Raw genomic sequence first — 20389 nt, forward strand, 5'->3', positions numbered from 1 at the left:
GGTTAGGTTTCCATTTTGAACAAATATTTAATAGCAAAGTTGTCAGGAGTCAAATTGCTGCCAGATCTCACCTAACTTTGGGATCTACTTTTAGCATCTCTCTTTTTTTTTTTTTAGCATACTTTTTTTTTTTTTTTTTTTTTTTTTGATCTATTTTTAGCATTTACTGAGCACATTCCGTTCCTTTGGTAATGAGAAGAGCATGATTTGTAAGCTATGTTTGGTGGTTAAAATATATATATACATATTAAAAAAAAAAGCAAAAAAACAAAAAAACACCAAAGCTGAAAAAAATGAAATCTTGAATGATGTAGACACTGTAGCTGAAGCATATACAATCCTATTTTTAGGGTTTTATTACATGTAACAGAATCTTTTATGCAACAAAGTCTAAAAACCCAGTCTGTGACAATATACATTATGTAATACGTGGAAAAGTTTAGTACACCAGCTGTTGGTACTAACATAAGTTTTCTATGAAAGAAAGGCAGGGATTTCAAAAATTAATGTATAAAAATGAGGATTTTTATTCCTTGTAACTGGTCAGATAAAAAAAGATATGTGCCAAGAATCAGGGAAAAATCAAACCTCATGAATACTGTATGCATTCTAACATTTCTAGGTTTTCTTACAGAGCTAAGCACTGTGGTATAACAGTTGTTTTTGGCATTGGCCAAATATTTTCTATGGATCTTGTACTCCTTCAGCATTTGTTTTAGTGTTTACTCTCCTGTTCTCACAATTAGGTAATGTCCACTCATGGGGTGCTACTTTTGTCCCAAATTTAAGTTGACTCTCCAATAACAGGATTCCCTTTCTCAATAGTTATATATGCACAAAAACAACAAGAAAGAACAATTCTATTAGCCCTGAAAAACTGATGAGCAGCACTTCCCACCCTCAGACACTGTCCCCTGACATGTTATTTCCAAGCTGTCCATCTATCTGTTGGAAGTTGGCTCAACATGAGTCAGCAGTGTACCCTGGTAGCCAAGAAGGCAAAATGCATTTTGGGATGTATTAAACACAGCACAGCCATAAGAGTCATAAGAGTCATAAAGTCGTAAGAGGCAATTCTCACACTATATTTAGCATTGGTTCACCCTCACCTTGAACATTAAGTGCAGTTCTGGGCTCCACAATATAAAAAAAGATGTTAAGGTCCTTGCAAGTGTCCAGAGGAGGGTAATGCAGCTGGTAAAAAGTCTCGAAGGCATGTTCTGTGAGAAGAGGCTGAAGACACTTGGGTTGTCTAGTTTGGAAAGAAGAAAGCTAAGAGGTGACCTCATTGCTTTCTACAACTTCCTGAGGAGTGGAAGTGGAGAGGAAGGTGCTGGTCTCTGCTCCCTGGTTGGTTCCTGGCAGGATGTGTGGAAATGGAACAAAGCTGCACCAGTGGAGGTTCAGACTGGACATAAGAAAAATGTCATTACCATGAGGGCAGCCAAACACTGGAACAGGCTTCCTAAAGAGGTGGTTGATGCTTCATGCCTGTCAGATGCCCCATGCCTCAAAATATGTTTTGATAATGCTCTCAGCAATGTGATTTAACTTTTGGTTAGCCCTGAAGTGGTCAGAAAGTTGGACTACATGATCTTTGAAGGTACCTTCCAACTGAACTATATCTCCTCTCCTCTCCTCTCCTCTCCTCTCCTCTCCTCTCCTCTCCTCTCCTCTCCTCTCCTCTCCTCTCCTCTCCTCTCCTCTCCTCTCCTCTCCTCTCCTCTCCTCTCCTCTCCTCTCCTCTCCTCTCCTCTCCTCTCCTCCCCTTTCTCTTTTGAAGCTGCAGTTATAATTAAAAATAATTCTAGGAATAAAGTGAAAATCTGGTCTTAGCTATAGGATTGGAGATTCTGGCTTATGTTTTCTCTTTCTGGACCTTCCTCTTTTATATTACAACTAGATAAACTAATTTATTTCTACAGAAGACAGCTGAGCACTCACAGTAAAACCTGTTCTGCAGGGAGACTGATGCTTGCTACAGATCTGTCAGGCATGCTGTCTCTCCTCACACCTAGGAGGATGCAGATTTGTGTTGCAGCTAAGATAGTATTATAAGATGATCCTATAAGAAATAGACATCTCCCTTTTTAAAGGAAATATCAATTGGAAATGAAAATAAATACAATAATAATTATTAAAATAAAAACGTATACCATAAATATCAAGTTGAAGAACATTTTAAAGTGCTGGTTTAAACAGAACAGACTTTCTAGAAAGCCATGGGTCAAAATCAATCAGTTTTAATAAGATTTCTACTGGCATGTTTGAGGGATTACATAACCACAAGTCATTAAATTTGGAAAATTATTGTGATGTAATTTTGGTGGCTATGTGCCACAAATTCTGAACCATTTCAATATTGAAATATGAGGGAAATGTGTTATATTTCTTCCAGTGATCCATACCTTTAAATCATTGATTTTATCATTACAGAGGTAACTGAGAATTTGTTGCTGAAGACAAATATAGGTCACTGCAGTCAGCTACGCAGGCAAATGCCAGGGTGTATTTCTGCCTTTATCTTGCTGCTTGTTTGAGGGAGTTATATCTTTGATGCAATGCAAAAATTGCTAGTGCTGCAGAATTTACAGGAGTGCTGTTTTGGCATAAACCAATAGTTCAGTTGGTGCAGTTTCCTTTTCTGAAAAATAAGTAAGAGCCAGTGCTTTTGAGAAAAGTCCAATGAACTCTGTATTTCACAGCTACCTAGAGGGTAAAAAATTTATTCCTTACCTCAGGCAGTTTAGTGTTTGACTTCTGCCCTAAAGCATAAACATTTGCATGCAGTATATATTTTGATTTGTTTTACAGAGAGGTGGCTAATTTTAATATATTTATACATTTTAATATATTTTGTAGTCCAAATTTTTTGACATTTTGATATGCTATGCCTAGGTAGTGTTCAGCAGTTCATATGAGATAAGTCTCTGCTCCTACTTTAGATTCTATTTATACAGAAGAGTACATTAAAGCCTCAAACACTGCAAAAATACACGTAGAATCATGTAATATCGATTCCCTGGTTGGGCTAGAATACAGTGATGTGTAACACCATCTTTTTATAACACTGACATATTCTGTGATATGAATTTAGGTTTCTGTTTCAAATTTCACAGTGTGATCTGTCAGACAGATTGGAAAAGGCAATATCCAGATCCTAAGAACTGGATAAGCTGCCAAAACACTCTTCAACAGTGTGAAAAAAGCCACTCATCAACAAAGTCAACATCCACCCATCACAGGAAACACATTGAGCAAGAGACAGTCCAAGTCTCAGCTTGAGCAAAAGTATATTTATTTTTTTATGTCGGAGAAAATATTTTATCTTATTTTAAGAGTCTGCTAATTATTTATTCCCCCTACCCACAAAAAAAAAAAATAAAAAATATATATATATATATATATATATATATATATATAGTTTAAACCGCTCACTATGGCTCTAAAGAAGCAAAAGAGCTTGTCTAAAAACAGTAGGAAAAAGTATCCTATGACTACGAGGTTAAGGACAAGCTGAAACTTTGTGCAGCTGCATGAAAGTAGGGAAGACAACATAGCTAATACAATAAGCCTTCCTTGCAGTCATTCAAGGGAAAGACTGTAGACACTACAGACTGCACCTGTTGCAGAACTACAAGAGCCCAAACTATCTGTAAGGAGGATGTAGATGTAGCCTTTTGTCCATACTTCACCCAGGCATACTGAGGGAGAACATGCAACATGTCTTGAGACATGAAGAATCAGTTGGCCCAGGGAAACATGAGGTAGGAACAGCCTGGACTTGCAATAGTTTAGGGAAATTTTCTATTAGGAAAGCTGCTAATATGGTTTGCTGGATTTTCATATGTCTCTATCACAGAGTACAGCTATAAGAACAGCACCACCACTATCAAATCTTTATTTCCCAAATCAGGGAAACTAAAAGTTTTTAGCCAGTCTCTGTATTTACCTGTTCAAAGAAGAGTACTTTAGGATGGCTGGACTGTTGAATATTCAAGATTCAAATTTCTCTGACATATTCCTAAGAGATTAGAGTGATTAAAGAACCAAAATAAAGAGAAGGCAGAGGACATGTTTAAACAAGTGTATTTCAAAAGCTTATTAAAGAAACTTTATGGAACCTTCTGCAAAATGTATATAAAAATAGCTTTTGTGTATATGTAAGCCAAAAAGTTCCAAAATATAAAAATCTGGGGAAGAGAGTGGAAATATTTGAAAAATAGAGATAGCATGTAGTACTAGTTCATGCCACTAAACTAATACATAGCTGGCCTGATATTGTACATAGCTGCATATGAACGTTTTTCACTAATACCATTTTATTAAGCTACATGCCCAGTGGCTCATTTCTTGAAATTAGGAAGGACAAACTTTGCCCTAAATTATTTGGTTTCTAAATTCTGTGAAATGGTTATGGTATAAAAATAAAGGAGTTTCATTCCACTGTTTTATGTCCAAAATCAAAATCAAACAAATACACAAGCTTGTCTCTTCCCAAAAAAGTAATCATCAGATATTTCCTTAAAACGTGTTGGTAGATGAAGTTGCACAAAAAATACACAGTCTGAACTGAAGAGAACTTTAATTCAAAGTCTCAAAGCATTTCAAATTCTTTTGATCAAAGAGAAAAAAAGGTCATTTGTGAGTCCAAAGAACTAGTGAAGGCAATTATAGGAAAATTAATATATGCTTCTTCCTCTCCTCAGAAAATAATAGCTTCTTTCAAAGCATTAGGGTAAAATAGAAAAGTGTTAGGTAATTCTGTACACAGTGTTCCCACTAAATAATATATTATATAGGAGTAACTGAGATAAACTCCTCGATAAATACAAGTAGATGAAGATATCTTTCAGACACTGATTGGATGACCCTTATTGAACTCTGTCAATAAATCCTGCTAAAAGGTCTTTTCATTTTCTCTGTAATACCAAAAATATGATATCTCCCTCCTAAATAAGACCTACCAGTTAAAGAATCTGCACAACTTTTGGGAAGTGGTGTTGGAAACAAACTGTCCTTACATTTGACAATTAGTTTCATGTGTACCTAAATATCTTATTATCTTACTTATGTGAATATTCTATCCATATAAATAGCTTTTCTTTTGAATTCCATACGTGTATTACATATGTATGCTTGTATATCTATTTATTTATTTATTTATTTATTTTAAGACAATAAATAAAGCATACATATTTAGCTAATCATAAGGAATTAAGTTTACAGGTAACTCACAAGAGGAACAGAGGCTGTATACTTCCACCATGTTGGAATGACATTGTTAAAGCATTGTATTGGGTTTACATGGAAGGCTCCTGGTAGCAGGGGGCCTGCAGGGGTAGACTCTGTGAGAAAAGCCCAGAAGCTGCCGCATGTCAGATATAGGCCAATTTTAGCCAGCTCCAAAGGGACCCACCACTGGCCAGAGCCGAGCCAGTGAGCGACACTGGTTGTGCCTGTGGGAGAAGAGATGTAAGAGAGATATAAGAAAGGAAAAACAAAAACAAAAATAAAAACAAAACAAAACAAAACAAAAAGCTATACAGCATCAGCTGAGAGAGCAAGAAGTGTGAACCAGCCCTGCAGATGCCAAGGTCAGTGCAGAAGGAGGGTAGGAGGTGCTCCAGGCATGCAGGAGAAGTTCCCCTGCGGCCTGTTGAGAGGCCTCTGGTGAAGTAGGCTGTCCCTCTGCAGCCCATGGGTCCCACATGGAGCAGATCTCCATGGTGCAGCCCATAGAGGAGCCCCCAGTGGAGCAGGTGGATGTGGCATGGAGGAGGCTGTGGCCCATGGAGAGCACCTGCAGGAGCAGGCCCTGGGCAGGAGCTGCAGCCCATAGAGAGAAGCCCACGCAGGTGCAGGATGTCTGGGGGGAGCTGCTGCCCGTGGGGGACCTGTGCTGGAGCAGTTCACTCCTGACAGATGGACTCAGTGTTGTGGACCCATGTGGGAGCAGTTCTTGAAGAGCTGCTGCCTGTGGGAAGCCCATGCAGGATCACTTCAGGAAGGACAGCATCCTGTGGGAAGGACATCATGCTGGAGCGTGGGCAGAGAGTAACTGCGAAGAAGTGGTGGAGAACTGTTAGTGACTGACCGCAGCCCCTAATCCCCATTGCCCTGCAGTGCTCGGGGGCAGGACATAGTGGAGGGTGGATGGGGGGAAGGTGTTTTTACAGTTTGCTTAGTCTGCTTGTGATAGGCAATAAATTATATAAATCCGCCTATGCTGAGTCTGTTTTGCCTGTGAGCTACCTCCCTGTCCCTATTTCAAGCCTTGATCCCTTTTATATCATGTTTTCTTCCCCTTTTTCTTTGAGGAGGGGGCATGAGAGAGCAGTTGTGGTGGAGTTTAGTTGCCCAGCAAGGAAAAACCACCATAAGCATGCATTCTGTGTTATCATCATAGAATAGCTGCATTGTCATAAAATAGTATTTTGAGTCAATCTTGAATCTAGGTCATTTGGTGGAAATATGATGTGTAAAGAATAAAACAGTAGTAAAAAAAAAAAAAAAAAAAAAAAAAAGTGATATGGCATGTTTATCTTACATAATATGTTCTACAGTTGAGAAAGCCATTTAAAGTTTTCTGTGTGCCAGTGGAGAGCTGGTCAACACATTAATTGGAGCCTAGGATAAGATTCCACAAGCAAGAGTAGAATCTCCCTCCAAGTCTTTTGATGTTCCAGCAAATGAACAACTTTAAATGAACTTAAATTAAATAAAGTATTCTAGATTAGCAGATACTTCTATGTTGCAAAACAATAGTAAATACAAAACAAAACAACTAAGAAAAACCCACAAACAAATTTACTAGATATCATTATACTACCTGATCTACAAGTCCAAAATTTTCCTCTTTTATTTATTTGAAAAGGACATATTTGTTTTAAGAGCTCATGTCCTTATTTCTTTCGATATGATAGAATCATAAAATGGCTTGGGTTGGAAGGGATCTTAAAGATCATCTTGCTCCAATCATCTAGTTTCAATCAGGAATGGAGTAAAGGGGTTAATTTTCCAGGTTGTTAACATCCGATTGGGGAAGTATAGTTCTCAATTTGAATTTGTCAGTATGTGTTTCACAATTTCACTAGGTAAAATTTGTTAGGGTATAAAAACTTTAATTTTAGTATAATAATTATTTATCAAATATATTAAATATCCCAATGTAGTTCATTGCAAAGAAATTACGCACAATGCAGAAACAGGACACACAAGTATATATATATATATACATTTTTTTTTTCATTGTACGTTAGGTTAATGTACTCTTTTTTATCATATGTCTCTGGAACAAACACAAATCAGTCTAAACCATTCATGATTTTTTTGATGGTTAGCCCAATGAATCTGCACATTGTAGAATATGTAGATTTTTATTTATAGAGATGCACATAAATTAGTTCAATTTCTATTAAAGTATTGACTCATCAATCAGTAACGCCCCAGAGGCCAGTTATGACTGTTACAGAAATTCATCTTTAGAGCAGAGTAATGTTTCATCATTATATTTGTGTCATGATTTCCCTGACAAGTTAATTTCAAAGATAAGTTATTGAGCATTCAGGCATATTTGTCAAACAGACAAATGAAAACATTCTGTATGTTCATTTTCTGAAACAACAAAGCATAACTATTGTAGGGTGTCAGGAGCTGAACTTGAAAACCTTTGCTGCATTGTACACCAGGAATTTCTTAACATTCAACCATGTAGAGAAATAAAAATCAAAACTGAGCCTTCACTGAAGTTAGTAACTAAAGTTCCGTGGAATTCCTGAGGGCCAGGGTTATATTTGTGCAGTTCTTCCTCTTTCAGCTACAAATAAATAAATAAAAAATCAGACAAATAACACAAATTCCTTTTTTTTTTTTTTTTTTTTTTTTTGAGATATTCAGAAATAGACTTTTTCTTTTTCCACTTTGTCACATGGAGAGAATGGTCCTCAAATCCTTTAGCTAAGGGATTCATACACAATATTTTTCAAATATAACATCCAACATGACATTCCACTGTGTTCTTGTAGGGGATAGTTAAACACCATCATTCTACGAACTAGGATGGGATGAAGTAACTAGCCCATTATTCTACATGCACCCCTTTCTTTTCCTTCTCTAGAAGGCCTGAGTGCCAGGGCTAGTCCCATGCATGGTAGCTAATTCTTTTGTTCTTTAACTTAAAACTTGGAATACATCTCTATTGCTCTTTAGTGATACTTATTTATTTTTTCGTAAGACCCTTTCTGAATGAGGCAAACAGAGATACATAAAACGTTACTCAGTTTCCAAAAATTCAGAAAATAAATTTTGAGTGCCTCAGCTCAAAATCCATATTAATGCATATTGTCCATAAAGTGCCAAATAGTTACTCTATAAAAATCAACTCCTTCCTGAGATATCTCATAATGGAAGCATGTAAATTGTTCTCAGAATCACAGAATCACACAATGATTGGGCAGTATTTGTATGTACTAATGATTATGGTTGCCTGACGGTATAGGAGAAAGAATAAAATCACAGAAAATATGTAACTCTCCCCCATAAAAGTACCCAACCATGTGTGTAAGTGTTCAACATGATAATCTAGCCTACAATTCATCTAAATAAGGAAATCAAATGCAGATTCCATATATTCTCAAAAGTCATAGCTTTAGTGTTCATTCCACCACCCTTAAGTCCTGGTTGCACTATCTGTAATAAAGCATATTTCTCATAGCTGGTTTCTTTTGAGCATGTTACTGACTGACAAGGTCTCTGTCTTTAAAAAAATAATAATAATAAATTCATTACACACTTGAAGACTTTTATTTATTTATTTATTCTTTTTCTGAGACAGTGTCAACAAATGTCTCTTTTGACAGGATTGTGGAAAGTGTGTGTGATGGCATGAACCAAATTGAAGATTGTTCTTTGGTTGGTTAGTCAGGGCAACTCAGTGAAATAAAATAGAGGGAAGCTTAGCAGAGCTGGATAAGGTCCAGTAAATGTACCTGATAAGTTGGATTTTCTTTCTTCTCTCTTTCAAAGGTCTTAGACTTTCCTTATCTATATACTAGTACTTTTTTGATTGCTCTGCCCACTTTTATTATAGAATTACTGAGGTTGGAAAGACCTTTAAGATCACTGAGTCAAACCATCAGTCTGACTTACTGAGTCTCATCACTAAACCATGTCTTTTGGTGACACATCCTCACACCTCTTAAATACCTCTAGGGATGGGGACTCCAGCACTTCCCCGGACAGTCTGTTCCAATGTTTGACTGCCCTTTTTGTGGAGAAATTTTTCCTAGTATCCAATTTAAACCTCCCCTGGTGCAACCTGGGGCCATTTCCTCACGTCGTATCAGTTGTCACCTAAGAAAATAGCAGTCTTCTTGCTGAAGCCTCCTTTCAGGTAGTTGTATAGAGGACTCTGCCACTTGGATTTGATGCTTGATTTGAGTCACTTGCATTGGACTAATACAAGCAGGATGGGCTATCCAGGGTGCCAGAATAGCAAGATCTGTTAGATGGGTTGTCCTTTCATCTAACATGCATTTGGAGGGTTTGACACACTGCCAATATCAACTAAATTTCCCAAAGTACAGTTTTATTCATGAAGATTTTTGATATGATAAAAATACCATAGGGACTTTTAAATGACCACTTTAAAATGAATCAAGCATTTTGTAACACTGTCTTATGTCCTATTCCATTGATGCTGTGATGGAGAGAGGAAAACTTTTCTACGCTGTGTTTTTCTCCATTAAAAAAAAAAACAAAAAACAAAAAACAAAAAACAACAACAACAAAAAAGAAAAAAAAAAAAAACACACAGAAAAAAAAAAAAAAAAAAAAAAGGAAGCAGATGCTCCTCTTGTGAAATGAAGCCTTAAACAGTCCAGTATATCTATGCAGGATGTGTTTTATGCTTTATGGCCATCACTCAGCTTATGTATGTGCTGTAATCAGCAAGAGGTGTAACAGCACATTTTGTTCCTGCTTGGAAGAGCAGAAAAGTGGCTCCCACAGCACATTACTGCAATATGCCCTGAAGAGGCTTACGGTAGGAAGCAGGCATTTTTATCCAGACAGTGGCATGTCTATTCCCTCATCCTTTATCATTATTTGTGTCTGTAACAGGAGCCCTGGTAATGTATTGGGTCTCCTTATCCCTAGCATTATAAATACTTATAATGAGAAAACAGGACTGACCTGTAAGAAAAAGGTCAGGATTTAACATTATAGCTGTTGCTATAATTTTACCCTAATTCCGTGGTTAACAAGACAGTCAGATGCTTTTTGTGTTCACTGAACAACTGAAGAATGTAAGATGGATTGACTTTAGCAAAGAATGAATAATTGGAAGATGAGTGACTCTTTTTCATGTACTATGGTACAGTCCTTTCTTATTTGGATCAACATTCAATTTAAAATAGATTTATTTATTTATTTATTTATTTATTTTCTGTAGTATTTGCAGGTCAGTGGGCAGAAGCTTTCCTTCTTGAAATACAAGAGCAACTTTTTAATTTCTGTAATGTATATAGGTCTTCGTGATGAAACAACTATTGAGCAGCTTCAGTGGCACAGAAAAACTGCATTTGAGGAAATTTCTGATATGATAAGAAAGGAATTGGGCTAATTTGAGGAAACGTCATAGAAAATGTTGGAAAGATACAAATGTGATAGATTTGGGATTGTATGGTGATTATTTCTGAGTATTACATATAAATATAATTGAACATATATATATATACATGTAAAAAGGATTAACATTATTAGGGTGAAGTTTAGTGATATCTTGTACAGAATCAATTTGGTGAAAGTCTGTCCGTGTGCAGGAAGGTAAATGGAAGGTAAATGGAGAACAACCTCTCTGCAATCAGAACTGTTGACTGTAATGCTGCTACCTGTGGATTCTGTTAAATTATCTGTAAAGGCCTAATCACATTCAGAAAAACACGATGATTTAGGCCAGAAAAGAGCACATTGTCTGAGAAAGGGGAATTAAGGTGATATCCTTGGTTGGGCATTGGGATATCTGGAGAAAACCTGACATGCTTCTGTGAGTTCAGGAATATTATAAATACTATAAAGGATCGAATCTGGGCTACTGCACAACAGAAACTATCTATTAAAGTAGGAAACTACTGGCCAAGAGAGATGCAGGAGGAATTATTTCTTTGCTCTTCCTCTCTGTGCCTCCAAACATACATATTTGAATAGAACAGCAGGTGATGACAGGAGTGATCTTGCCTGCATTCTCTGTATAGTATTAGCTCCAGGCTCTGACAACACACTCCATCCACAAGCACAAGGAATAAACAGTATCAAGATGGTATCAACATTTCCTCTGCATCTCAACTCATTCTCTTACTCTTTCAGAAATACAGCAATGCTCTGGCTATACTGCAGACCTCCTCCTGATTTGCTTCCATTTGTTCTCTTCATGGTGCAACAAGGCAGTTCTGATTCAGGTCTGCAGAGGAAAAGAGGTTAATTCAGTCCACAGCTGCTTCACAAACAGCCCCTATGTCTCTAGAAAAGAAAAAATAATGCAGGTTAAATGGAACCCTCTTGCACACCAGACTGAGTCTTATCTTAAACTATATTTTATTTTTAAAAAGTTCTAAAGGTTATTGTATTCATGCAGTCATTTTGACAAACAGTACAGACATTAACTTTTCCTACATACTGCGGAAAATGCACTTGATCCACCTTCTAAGAATGAAAGACTCACAGGCGTTTATCCTAAGAAAGATAAAGGCTTAGTGAATACATGTGTATGTAGTTATGGAGGGGAGGGTGTAGTGAGAAGAAGAGAGATTCACTCAAGCCTATAAAGCCTCAAAGGAATAATCACTTCAAGCCAATGTCATCTCTCAAAGTATTCAATTCTTTGATCTTTCCATTATTTAGTGTTTAAATTTCTATGTAATTAGCACATCTAAATGACTCCCTATTTTTCCAAATAGTTGTATTCACTTTTTATCACAGAATCACAGAATTTCTAGGTTGGAAGGGACCTCAAGATCATCGAGTCCAACCTCTGACCTAACGCTAGCAGTCCCCACTAAACCATATCCCTAAGCTCTACATCTAAACGTCTTTTGAAGACTTCCAGGGATGGTGACTCCACCACTTCCCTGGGCAGCCTGTTCCAATGCCTCACAACCCTTTCGGTAAAGAAGTTCTTCCTAACATCTAACCTAAAACTCCCCTGGCTCAACTTAAGCCCATTCCCCCTCATCCTGTCACCAGGCACGTGGGAGAACAAACCAACCCCCACCTCGCTACAGCCTCCCTTGAGGTACCTATAGAGAGCGATAAGGTCGCCCCTGAGCCTCCTTTTCTCCAGGCTGAACAAGCCCAGCTCCCTCAGCCGCTCCTTGTAAGACTTGTTCTCCAGGCCCCTCACCAGCTTCATTGCCATTCTTTGGACTTGCTCGAGCACCTCGATGTCTTTCTTGTAGCGAGGGGCCCAAAACTGAACACAGTACTCGAGGTGCAGCCTCATCAGAACCGAGTACAGGGGGACGATCACCTCCCTAGCCCTGCTGGTCACACTGTTCCTGATACAAGCCAGGATGCCGTTGGCCTTCTTGGCCACCTGAGCACACTGCTGGCTCATATTCAGCCGACTATCAACCATCACTCCCAGGTCCTTCTCTGCCTGGCAGCTCTCCAACCATTCCTCTCCCAGCCTATAGCTCTGCTTGGGGTTATTGCGCCCCAGGTACAGGACCCGGCACTTGGCCTTGTTGAACTTCATGCAGTTGACCTCAGCCCATCGGTGCAGCCTATCCAGATCCTCCTGCAGAGCTTTCCTACCCTCAAGCAGATCGACACATGCTCATAGCTTGGTGTCATCTGCAAACTTACTGAGGGTGCACTCAATGCCCTCGTCCAGATCATCGATGAAGATATTAAAGAGGACCGGCCCCAGCACCGAGCCCTGGGGGACGCCACTAGTGACTGGCCTCCAACTGGACTTGACTCTATTCACCACGATGTTTAATATTAATATTGATTTATTATGTGTAAAATAGCCAATCATGCATATTATATAGATGCCTTCTCTGTGTTTCATTTAAGCAATTGCAGTGTGTGGAATAGATCATTATTTGGGGTAAACAAGAAGTCATATTGATTTACTCCAGCAGAGAATGTGGCCTGGTGACTGTAAATCAGGGAATTATATATTAAAGTCAAATAAAATCAGAGGAGGATTTAAGGTACTTAAAAATAAAAACACCACCACCACCACCAAAAACAAACAAATAAAATTGCTAGCTTCAATGTAATCTGAACAGAAGCTCCAGTATTGCAGTAAATATGAAATTAACCCCAAGGAAGTGTGTATGAATATTATTAATCCATAATGACATTTTGTCTTGGAAAGCAGTGATTCATAGATGGGTTAGGGGTCATTGTAGCTAATCGCCTCAATATGAGCTTTTAGCACAATACTGCAGTGAAAGGGCCTAATGCAACCTTCACAAGTATAAAATGGGTAATTGTGAGAAGCAGAAAAGCAATTTTACCTCTCAACACAACAATGACATAATTGCTGCTGGGGTATAGTTCTTCAGTTTGGTGTTCTCACAGCAAACAGGGTATAGTTACACTGAACACGATAAACCTCATGATGCAAAATTGCTTTTATTGATATAAGAAATCTGTTCCATCATTTCCCCATCAGTACTCGCCTGTGCTGCTCACAAACAAGGAAGAACCAATTGGGAATAGTGGCAGCCTAGGCTGTAGTGATAATGAAATAGTGGAGTTCAAGGTCCTGAGGGATGTAGGAAGGAGAGCAGCAGAGTCCAGACCCTGGACTTGAGGCAAACTATGGACATACATGGACATGGAGGCAGGGGGAACCCAAACAAAGGAGAAAATTACAGTGACCCAATGATCAACATTTGTTTCTGAGCACAGGATGAGCCATGCAGTGGAGCTAAATGTTTGAATGTGTAATGATTTTAGCCATGGCTCATCTAGGGCAAAATGTGACACTACTGGGTCCTGTGATATTTGTGATATTTGTTGCCAGATTTTTAAACTTGGAACACCTTAAGGAGATATTCATTTCTTTATGTCTTAATTTCCATAATTAGAGCTTTTAATAAATAAATAAATAAGATAATAGAGAAATAAAATATCACTCCCTTGAAAATACAGTGTCTAACTAAAAATATATATATATTATATATATATATTATTTTATATATATATATATATTTTTAACAATAAGAAAGTGTAGCAAAATAAGATATATTAGCAAAGGATTTTTTAAACATTTGCAAGCTATATCAAATTATCTTGAAAAATACTTATTAAGGAAATGTAATATTTTCATAGAGTTTATTTTCTTAATGATTAGAGGCAATAGCTTTTTTTTTCTTTTGAAGAGTGAAGACACTAAGTCCTTGTGACAATCAGAAACACATTCTTTCTTCCAGCCTTGAAATTAATGTTTTTAAAAAAGTTTTTAAAATCATATATGTTTAAAGCATTTCTGCTTATTTTTATGTCAAGTTTCCATGTCTCTCAGTTGTGTATCAAAACAAATTCAGTGGAATGGCTGATAATTCCCCCTTTCTGAACAAATAGGTCTTCTTATTAAAAAAAAAAAAAGTAAAAATATCATAGTAACAAGTAGATTGCAATGGCTGCAGAAAACAAACATAGAAATTTTGTATTCAGAGTCATGATGCTAGAAAAGAGTGCCCATGAAGAATAAAAATATACTATTACATCAGTATTTGAAGAAGAAAACAAACAAACAAACAAACAATTTAAATGACTGTTTACCCAAAAGATTATGAACATCTAATCACAGACATCTTCAAATATTTTCTCCAAGTGATCTGCGCTTCTTTCAGAACTGAGAATTAGAACCTGTGATAATTCCTTATTCAAGGGAATATTATGACATTATTATTTTAATATTAGTTTTCTAAAACAGATCTGAATTGCATATTGGAGGTGTTAATTTTTCCTGTCTTTGCTAGCTAGAATTGCAATTATTTGACCATAGGATGAATTCAGGTTTTAGTCCTGGGCTTCTTATGCCAAATGTTGTGCACTTATGAAATTTGCTATGAGTTGTTTGTTCTTAAATAATGTATTCTTTTGATGACAAGTTATTAGTATGAAGCATTCAAAGTAAGTTTTACTTGACAGGAAAAAAAAAAAAGACAAACAAAAAACAAAACTTAAAATCAATTCATCTTTTTATTTGACCTCAGTATAATGTTTAAACAATGAGAAATGACATGGTCTGAGTAATGAAACTATAATTCACACCTTGTGCATGAGTAGGTACAACACTGGAGTCTGAGTGTTGTTAAATTCACAAGGTGTGAAATATACCATAACTCAAGAACCAGTCAAATCTTAATTTAACAGAGAAAAAAAAATAATTGGAACATGGTACAAGAGCAACAAGCATAGCTTCATACTACTAGCTTAGTAAATCTGTGTAATATTTAAAAAAAAAAAAAAAAAAAAAAAAAAAAAGCAGTGGGGAGTTTCTAGGTATTCATCAATCAGAAAAGATAATCAACATTTTCCTATAGGTTTTCATAGGATTCAAAAGAATGTATCTTATGCTGCAAGGCCAGGTGAGCTCTGAGAGATGCATACAATGTTTGTTCTCAGCTGCTTGTCTGCTGTGAGATGCGCTGTTCTCCATCAGCAGATGGCGAATAGAGGTACCCTGACCCTGAGAATCAGACCATTTGCACTGAGACAGGAAAGCACCAAGGGGAAGATTTAAAAAATTCTAAATTCCAAGGATGTGAGGGATAGGTTTAGTTAACCAGGGAGATTACCTTATTGTGCCCTTCTTCTGTATTTATAAATACCATTCTAGTCACTGATTGCTGACTGAAATTTTTTTCAAAAGATTGTTTAGCTAACTGTTCATTTAGTCTTCAACTCAAGGAAAGGATGAAAAACTGTAGAAATCCCATTTTTTTTTTTTTTTTTTTTTTTTTTTACCATATCTTTTGTTTTACCGTATCTTCACAATCATTTTAACTACATCTCTCAATTAGTCCTGTTCAGAATGGTATTTTCATTTAAAATTTTGTGTAAGAAACATTGTCTGGTAACACTGTTCATTTATTCTTTTAATGAGTTTGTCATGCACTTTTTTTTTTTTTTTTCCAGAAATTTAAGATTTAAGAAATTTCTTTTTCTTTGTTCTAATTATAATAATGAAGACACAGGAAAGAAAGTCAAACCTGGATTCATAATAAGAAATCAAGGCTTAGAGACATAGAGAAATTCAGTCTGACAATTCATTCAGTCAGGAGGGTATTTTGTCTGATTACAGTGAAAATAGGGCTGGACCCTGATACAGATTTTGTCATTGTCTTTTTCATTATCTACAAAGTACTCATAATTTGGGATTTTTTATTTAACATTTAAAAAAAATGTCTTTATCTGATTAATGTCAATAATTAGTTTATATTCAGAAGCTGAATATATCATCCTTATTTCATTTCCTTCATACCCAACTAAAATTCAGTGACAGACAAAGGACTTTGTTCACTGTCAACTTTGATCAGTCATAAATTCTAAGGTTTTTGTTTCATTTTTCTTTCTGTCTTTATTGTATCTCTGTTTGACTTTTCATAAGGAAAGATTTTTCAGCTACTCCAAGAAAAATATTGATCTTAAAAGTTCAAAATCTATTTGAGAGTATTTCATTTGTGTTGTTCATTACATGATCCTTTATTTCAGTTTTCAATTTTCACCAAAGAACAAGACTTACTTCAAATTTGTACATAGTTATGGCTATGGGAAAGATGAAGTGCTCAAAGACTGAATACTCATAAGTGTCCCAATGCAGTTATAATTCAATAGAAAAAATGTTAAATGACAATTCCTTAATAAATATGCCTATTAAAATGTTAAATGATCAAGTAGTTCTGAATTGTGCAAGAACTAAATGGGGAGATTTTGGCATGGAATATAGTGTTCCTGCTTTTCACAGAAAACAATCTCAAAGAAAACACATTTCGTGAAAAAGAAAGTTAGCAAACTGTTGATTAGCATTATGTATGCAGAAGAATTACACTACACACAGGGACCTATTAAAGCAGCTCCAGAGGAGGGCTAAAAAAATGACCAGGGGTCTGGAATACCTCTCCTGTGAAGAGAGGTTGAGGGAGATGTTTAACCTACAGAAGAGGAGGTGCCAAGGAAACACAGAGAAGTGGCCTTCATGTACATGTACATGTACATAACCGGGGCTTATGAGAAAGGTGTATTCCAAGTTGTATAGTGATAGGACAAAGGGTAAGAGCTTTAAACTAAAAGAGAGTAGATTTAGATTAGATAGGAGGATTTATTATTATTATCATTTATTTATTTATTTATTTATTTATTTATTTATTTATACAATGAGGGTGGTTAGATACTGGAATAGGTCTCCCAGAGAAGTTGTGCATGTTTCTGGGACGGGTCCTTGAGCAATCTGATCTAGTGGAAGACAACCCTGCCCATGGCAGGGAGGTTGGAACTAGGTGGTCTTTAAGGTCTCTTCTGACCCAAACCATTCAATAATCCTGTAAGTCTACGTACCTCTTCCTCTATGCTAAGAAGAAAGTTATGTGTAACTGCTAACTGTTAGCACAAAAATGCTAACAAATAATGAATATGTGATTTAATAATATGTGATTTATGTCTGTAGCAAATATGTTGAACAGATGAAAATGATATTTTTACCTCTGTATTCATACTGGTAGTATAATCTCAGGACGTGTTGATCATGATAACAGCAAACTCATGAGATATATTCACTATTTACCTATAATAATAATGTAATATAATAAATATAATATAATAATAATATAATAATAATAATAATAATAATAATAATAATAATAATAATAATAATAAATGTAAGTTTTCTCAAAATGTACCAAATAATATATTTTTTCCCACTTAACATGTTAAAATAACTAGAACAATCTATAGTTCAAAGTCTGTTGAACAAAGTCTGCAGAACTGTGGTAGCTTTTAACATAACCAATGGTTTGTTGGTGACTTAGTTTGAAAAAAAAAAAAGGTTATAGATAATTACTTAACCTATCTCATTTTTAAAAAGATTTTTAGAAACAAACAGATGAATAGCCATGGAAATTAAGTACTTTCTGTTGAATTAGAAACACAAAGTAGTGAAAAGATAAATCAGATAAGCAGGAAAACTTTGATAATAAAATTTTAGATAATAAAACTGAGAAAAGGGAAGGAAGGAAGGAAGGAAGGAAGGAAGGAAGGAAGGAAGGAAGGAAGGAAGGAAGGAAGGAAGGAAGGAAGGAAGGAAGGAAGGAAGGAAGGAAGGAAGGAAGGAAGGAAGGAAGGAAAGAAAAAGAAAGAAAGAAAGAAAGAAAGAAAGAAAGAAAGAAAGAAAGAAAGAAAGAAAGAAAGAAAGAAAGAAAGAAAGAAAGAAAGAAAGAAAGAAAGAAAGAAAGAAAGAAAGAAAGAAAGAAAGAAAGAAAGAAAGAAAGAAAGAAAGGTGAGTGTACTATATTCCTAGTTAGCTGGATAAAGTAGAAATAAACATTTGGATTGATAGAATTAATTGTGAGCTCTGTGATAGGTAACTAAAGAAGAACTTCTGGATTAATCCCTTTGGGTACAAAAAATTGAACATGAAAAGTACATGATATATATTGAGCTTTATTAAATTGATCTATTTATTTTGAAAATCCAAGTAAACCAAAGAATATATTTTCTTTCTCTTTATTTGTTTTGCATTCCAGCCCTTATTTATCATCTTCTCAGGTAGCTTGCCTAGCTATTGTCTTCTTACAAACAGACTGAATCTTTTCTCCTCCAGCTGAGACAGAGTTACACATGGTGCTTTTTGTGTTTTATTAGATTACACTGTAACCACACCCAGAGATATTAAAATATTAGGAAACATACCTATTATTATAACCCTTTAGAACATATAGTATTATGTATAATTTCAGCAGCTATCAAACATGGCTACTTTATATCTTAAACGACACAAAACAAGAACAGGGAAAAGTTAACAGTTGCTCCTTTGTAGTGTATCATCTGAACATGTTGTGGAATGCACTATAAAATTGTGCAGGCCTACCAATAATTAGCAATTTCCAGTATTTTAAGGCCTTCTGTCATCTCATGTGAACAAAAGAACAGCATGAAGAATAGGATCGATATTCCAAAATAACACAGAAAAATACACAAATTTACATAAACTTGCTGTAGTTGTTAGCTGACTGTCCATAGAAATTAGACAGCATTTTAATTTGCTGTTGAGAACTTGCTGTTGGGAACTTGCTGTTGCTGTTTCCCTATTAGGGAAAAGGTGGTAAGTGCATGCATAACTAAAAAAGATAAGATAATTGATAAACTTGATAATGACATTGTGGTAATAAATTGTAAAAGGCTTGAAATTAACAAAGTTTAGAGATGAAAAGTAGTTAATCCGTTAGATCTTTTTAGCCATTTTATTTTTTAAAGTAGTGTTGGTCTTGTTTGTAATGTATTGGCTTTTACAGAATGAGGTTGTTTTATGAAATCTTTTCTATTCTGTTAAAGCTTTTGCTGTATGCTACTAAATGTCTCAAAAATTGATATACTTTAATTGTCATAGGCACTGGAAGGGGTAGCCCAGAGAAGCTGTGGATGCCTGGAAGTGTTTAAGGCTAGGTTGGATGGGGCTTTGAGCAACCTGGTCTCATGGAAGGTGTCTCTGTCCATTGAGGGGGGGGCAGTGGAGGGGAGAGGGAGGAGGGTTGGTTGAATTAGATGATCTTTAAGATCTCTTCCAACCCAAAGCGTTCTATGATTCTGTCATTATGAACTTACTCTGATTAATAGATTCATCATCAATTTATTTTGATTAATAGGCTTAACATGTATTTTTAATAGCCAGTAATAAGTGTTAGGCATACTCATTATTCGTAACTAACTAAAAATATTATTTGTCTTTACTTCAGTCAGTGATTATTACTGTCCTTCTTTGTCACAAGGGCACATTGGTGGCTCATGGTCAATGTAGCTCCCCCCCCTGCCCCCCCAGTCCCTCTCTGAAGAGCTGCTTTTGAAATGATTGGACCCCAATGTTCACTGGTATGTGGGGTTATTCCTCCCCAGGCGCAGGATTCGGCATTTCCCTTTTCTGGATCTTTCTGAGGTTCCTTTTTACCCAGTTCTTCATCTTGTTCAAGGCATTCTGGATGACAGTAAGCACATCTGGTGTATCATCTGCTCCTCCCAGTTTTGTTTGCAAATTTGCTGAAAATGCAGTCTTTCCTGTTATCCAGATTGTTAGAGAAGACATTAAACAATGCTTGCCCCCAGTACACCAATGATCTTCATGTTGCTAATTTACAACCCTTTGAGCCCAGCAGCA

Source organism: Aythya fuligula, chromosome 1, assembly GCF_009819795.1.
Source record: "Aythya fuligula isolate bAytFul2 chromosome 1, bAytFul2.pri, whole genome shotgun sequence".
NCBI classification, from domain to species: domain Eukaryota; kingdom Metazoa; phylum Chordata; class Aves; order Anseriformes; family Anatidae; genus Aythya; species Aythya fuligula.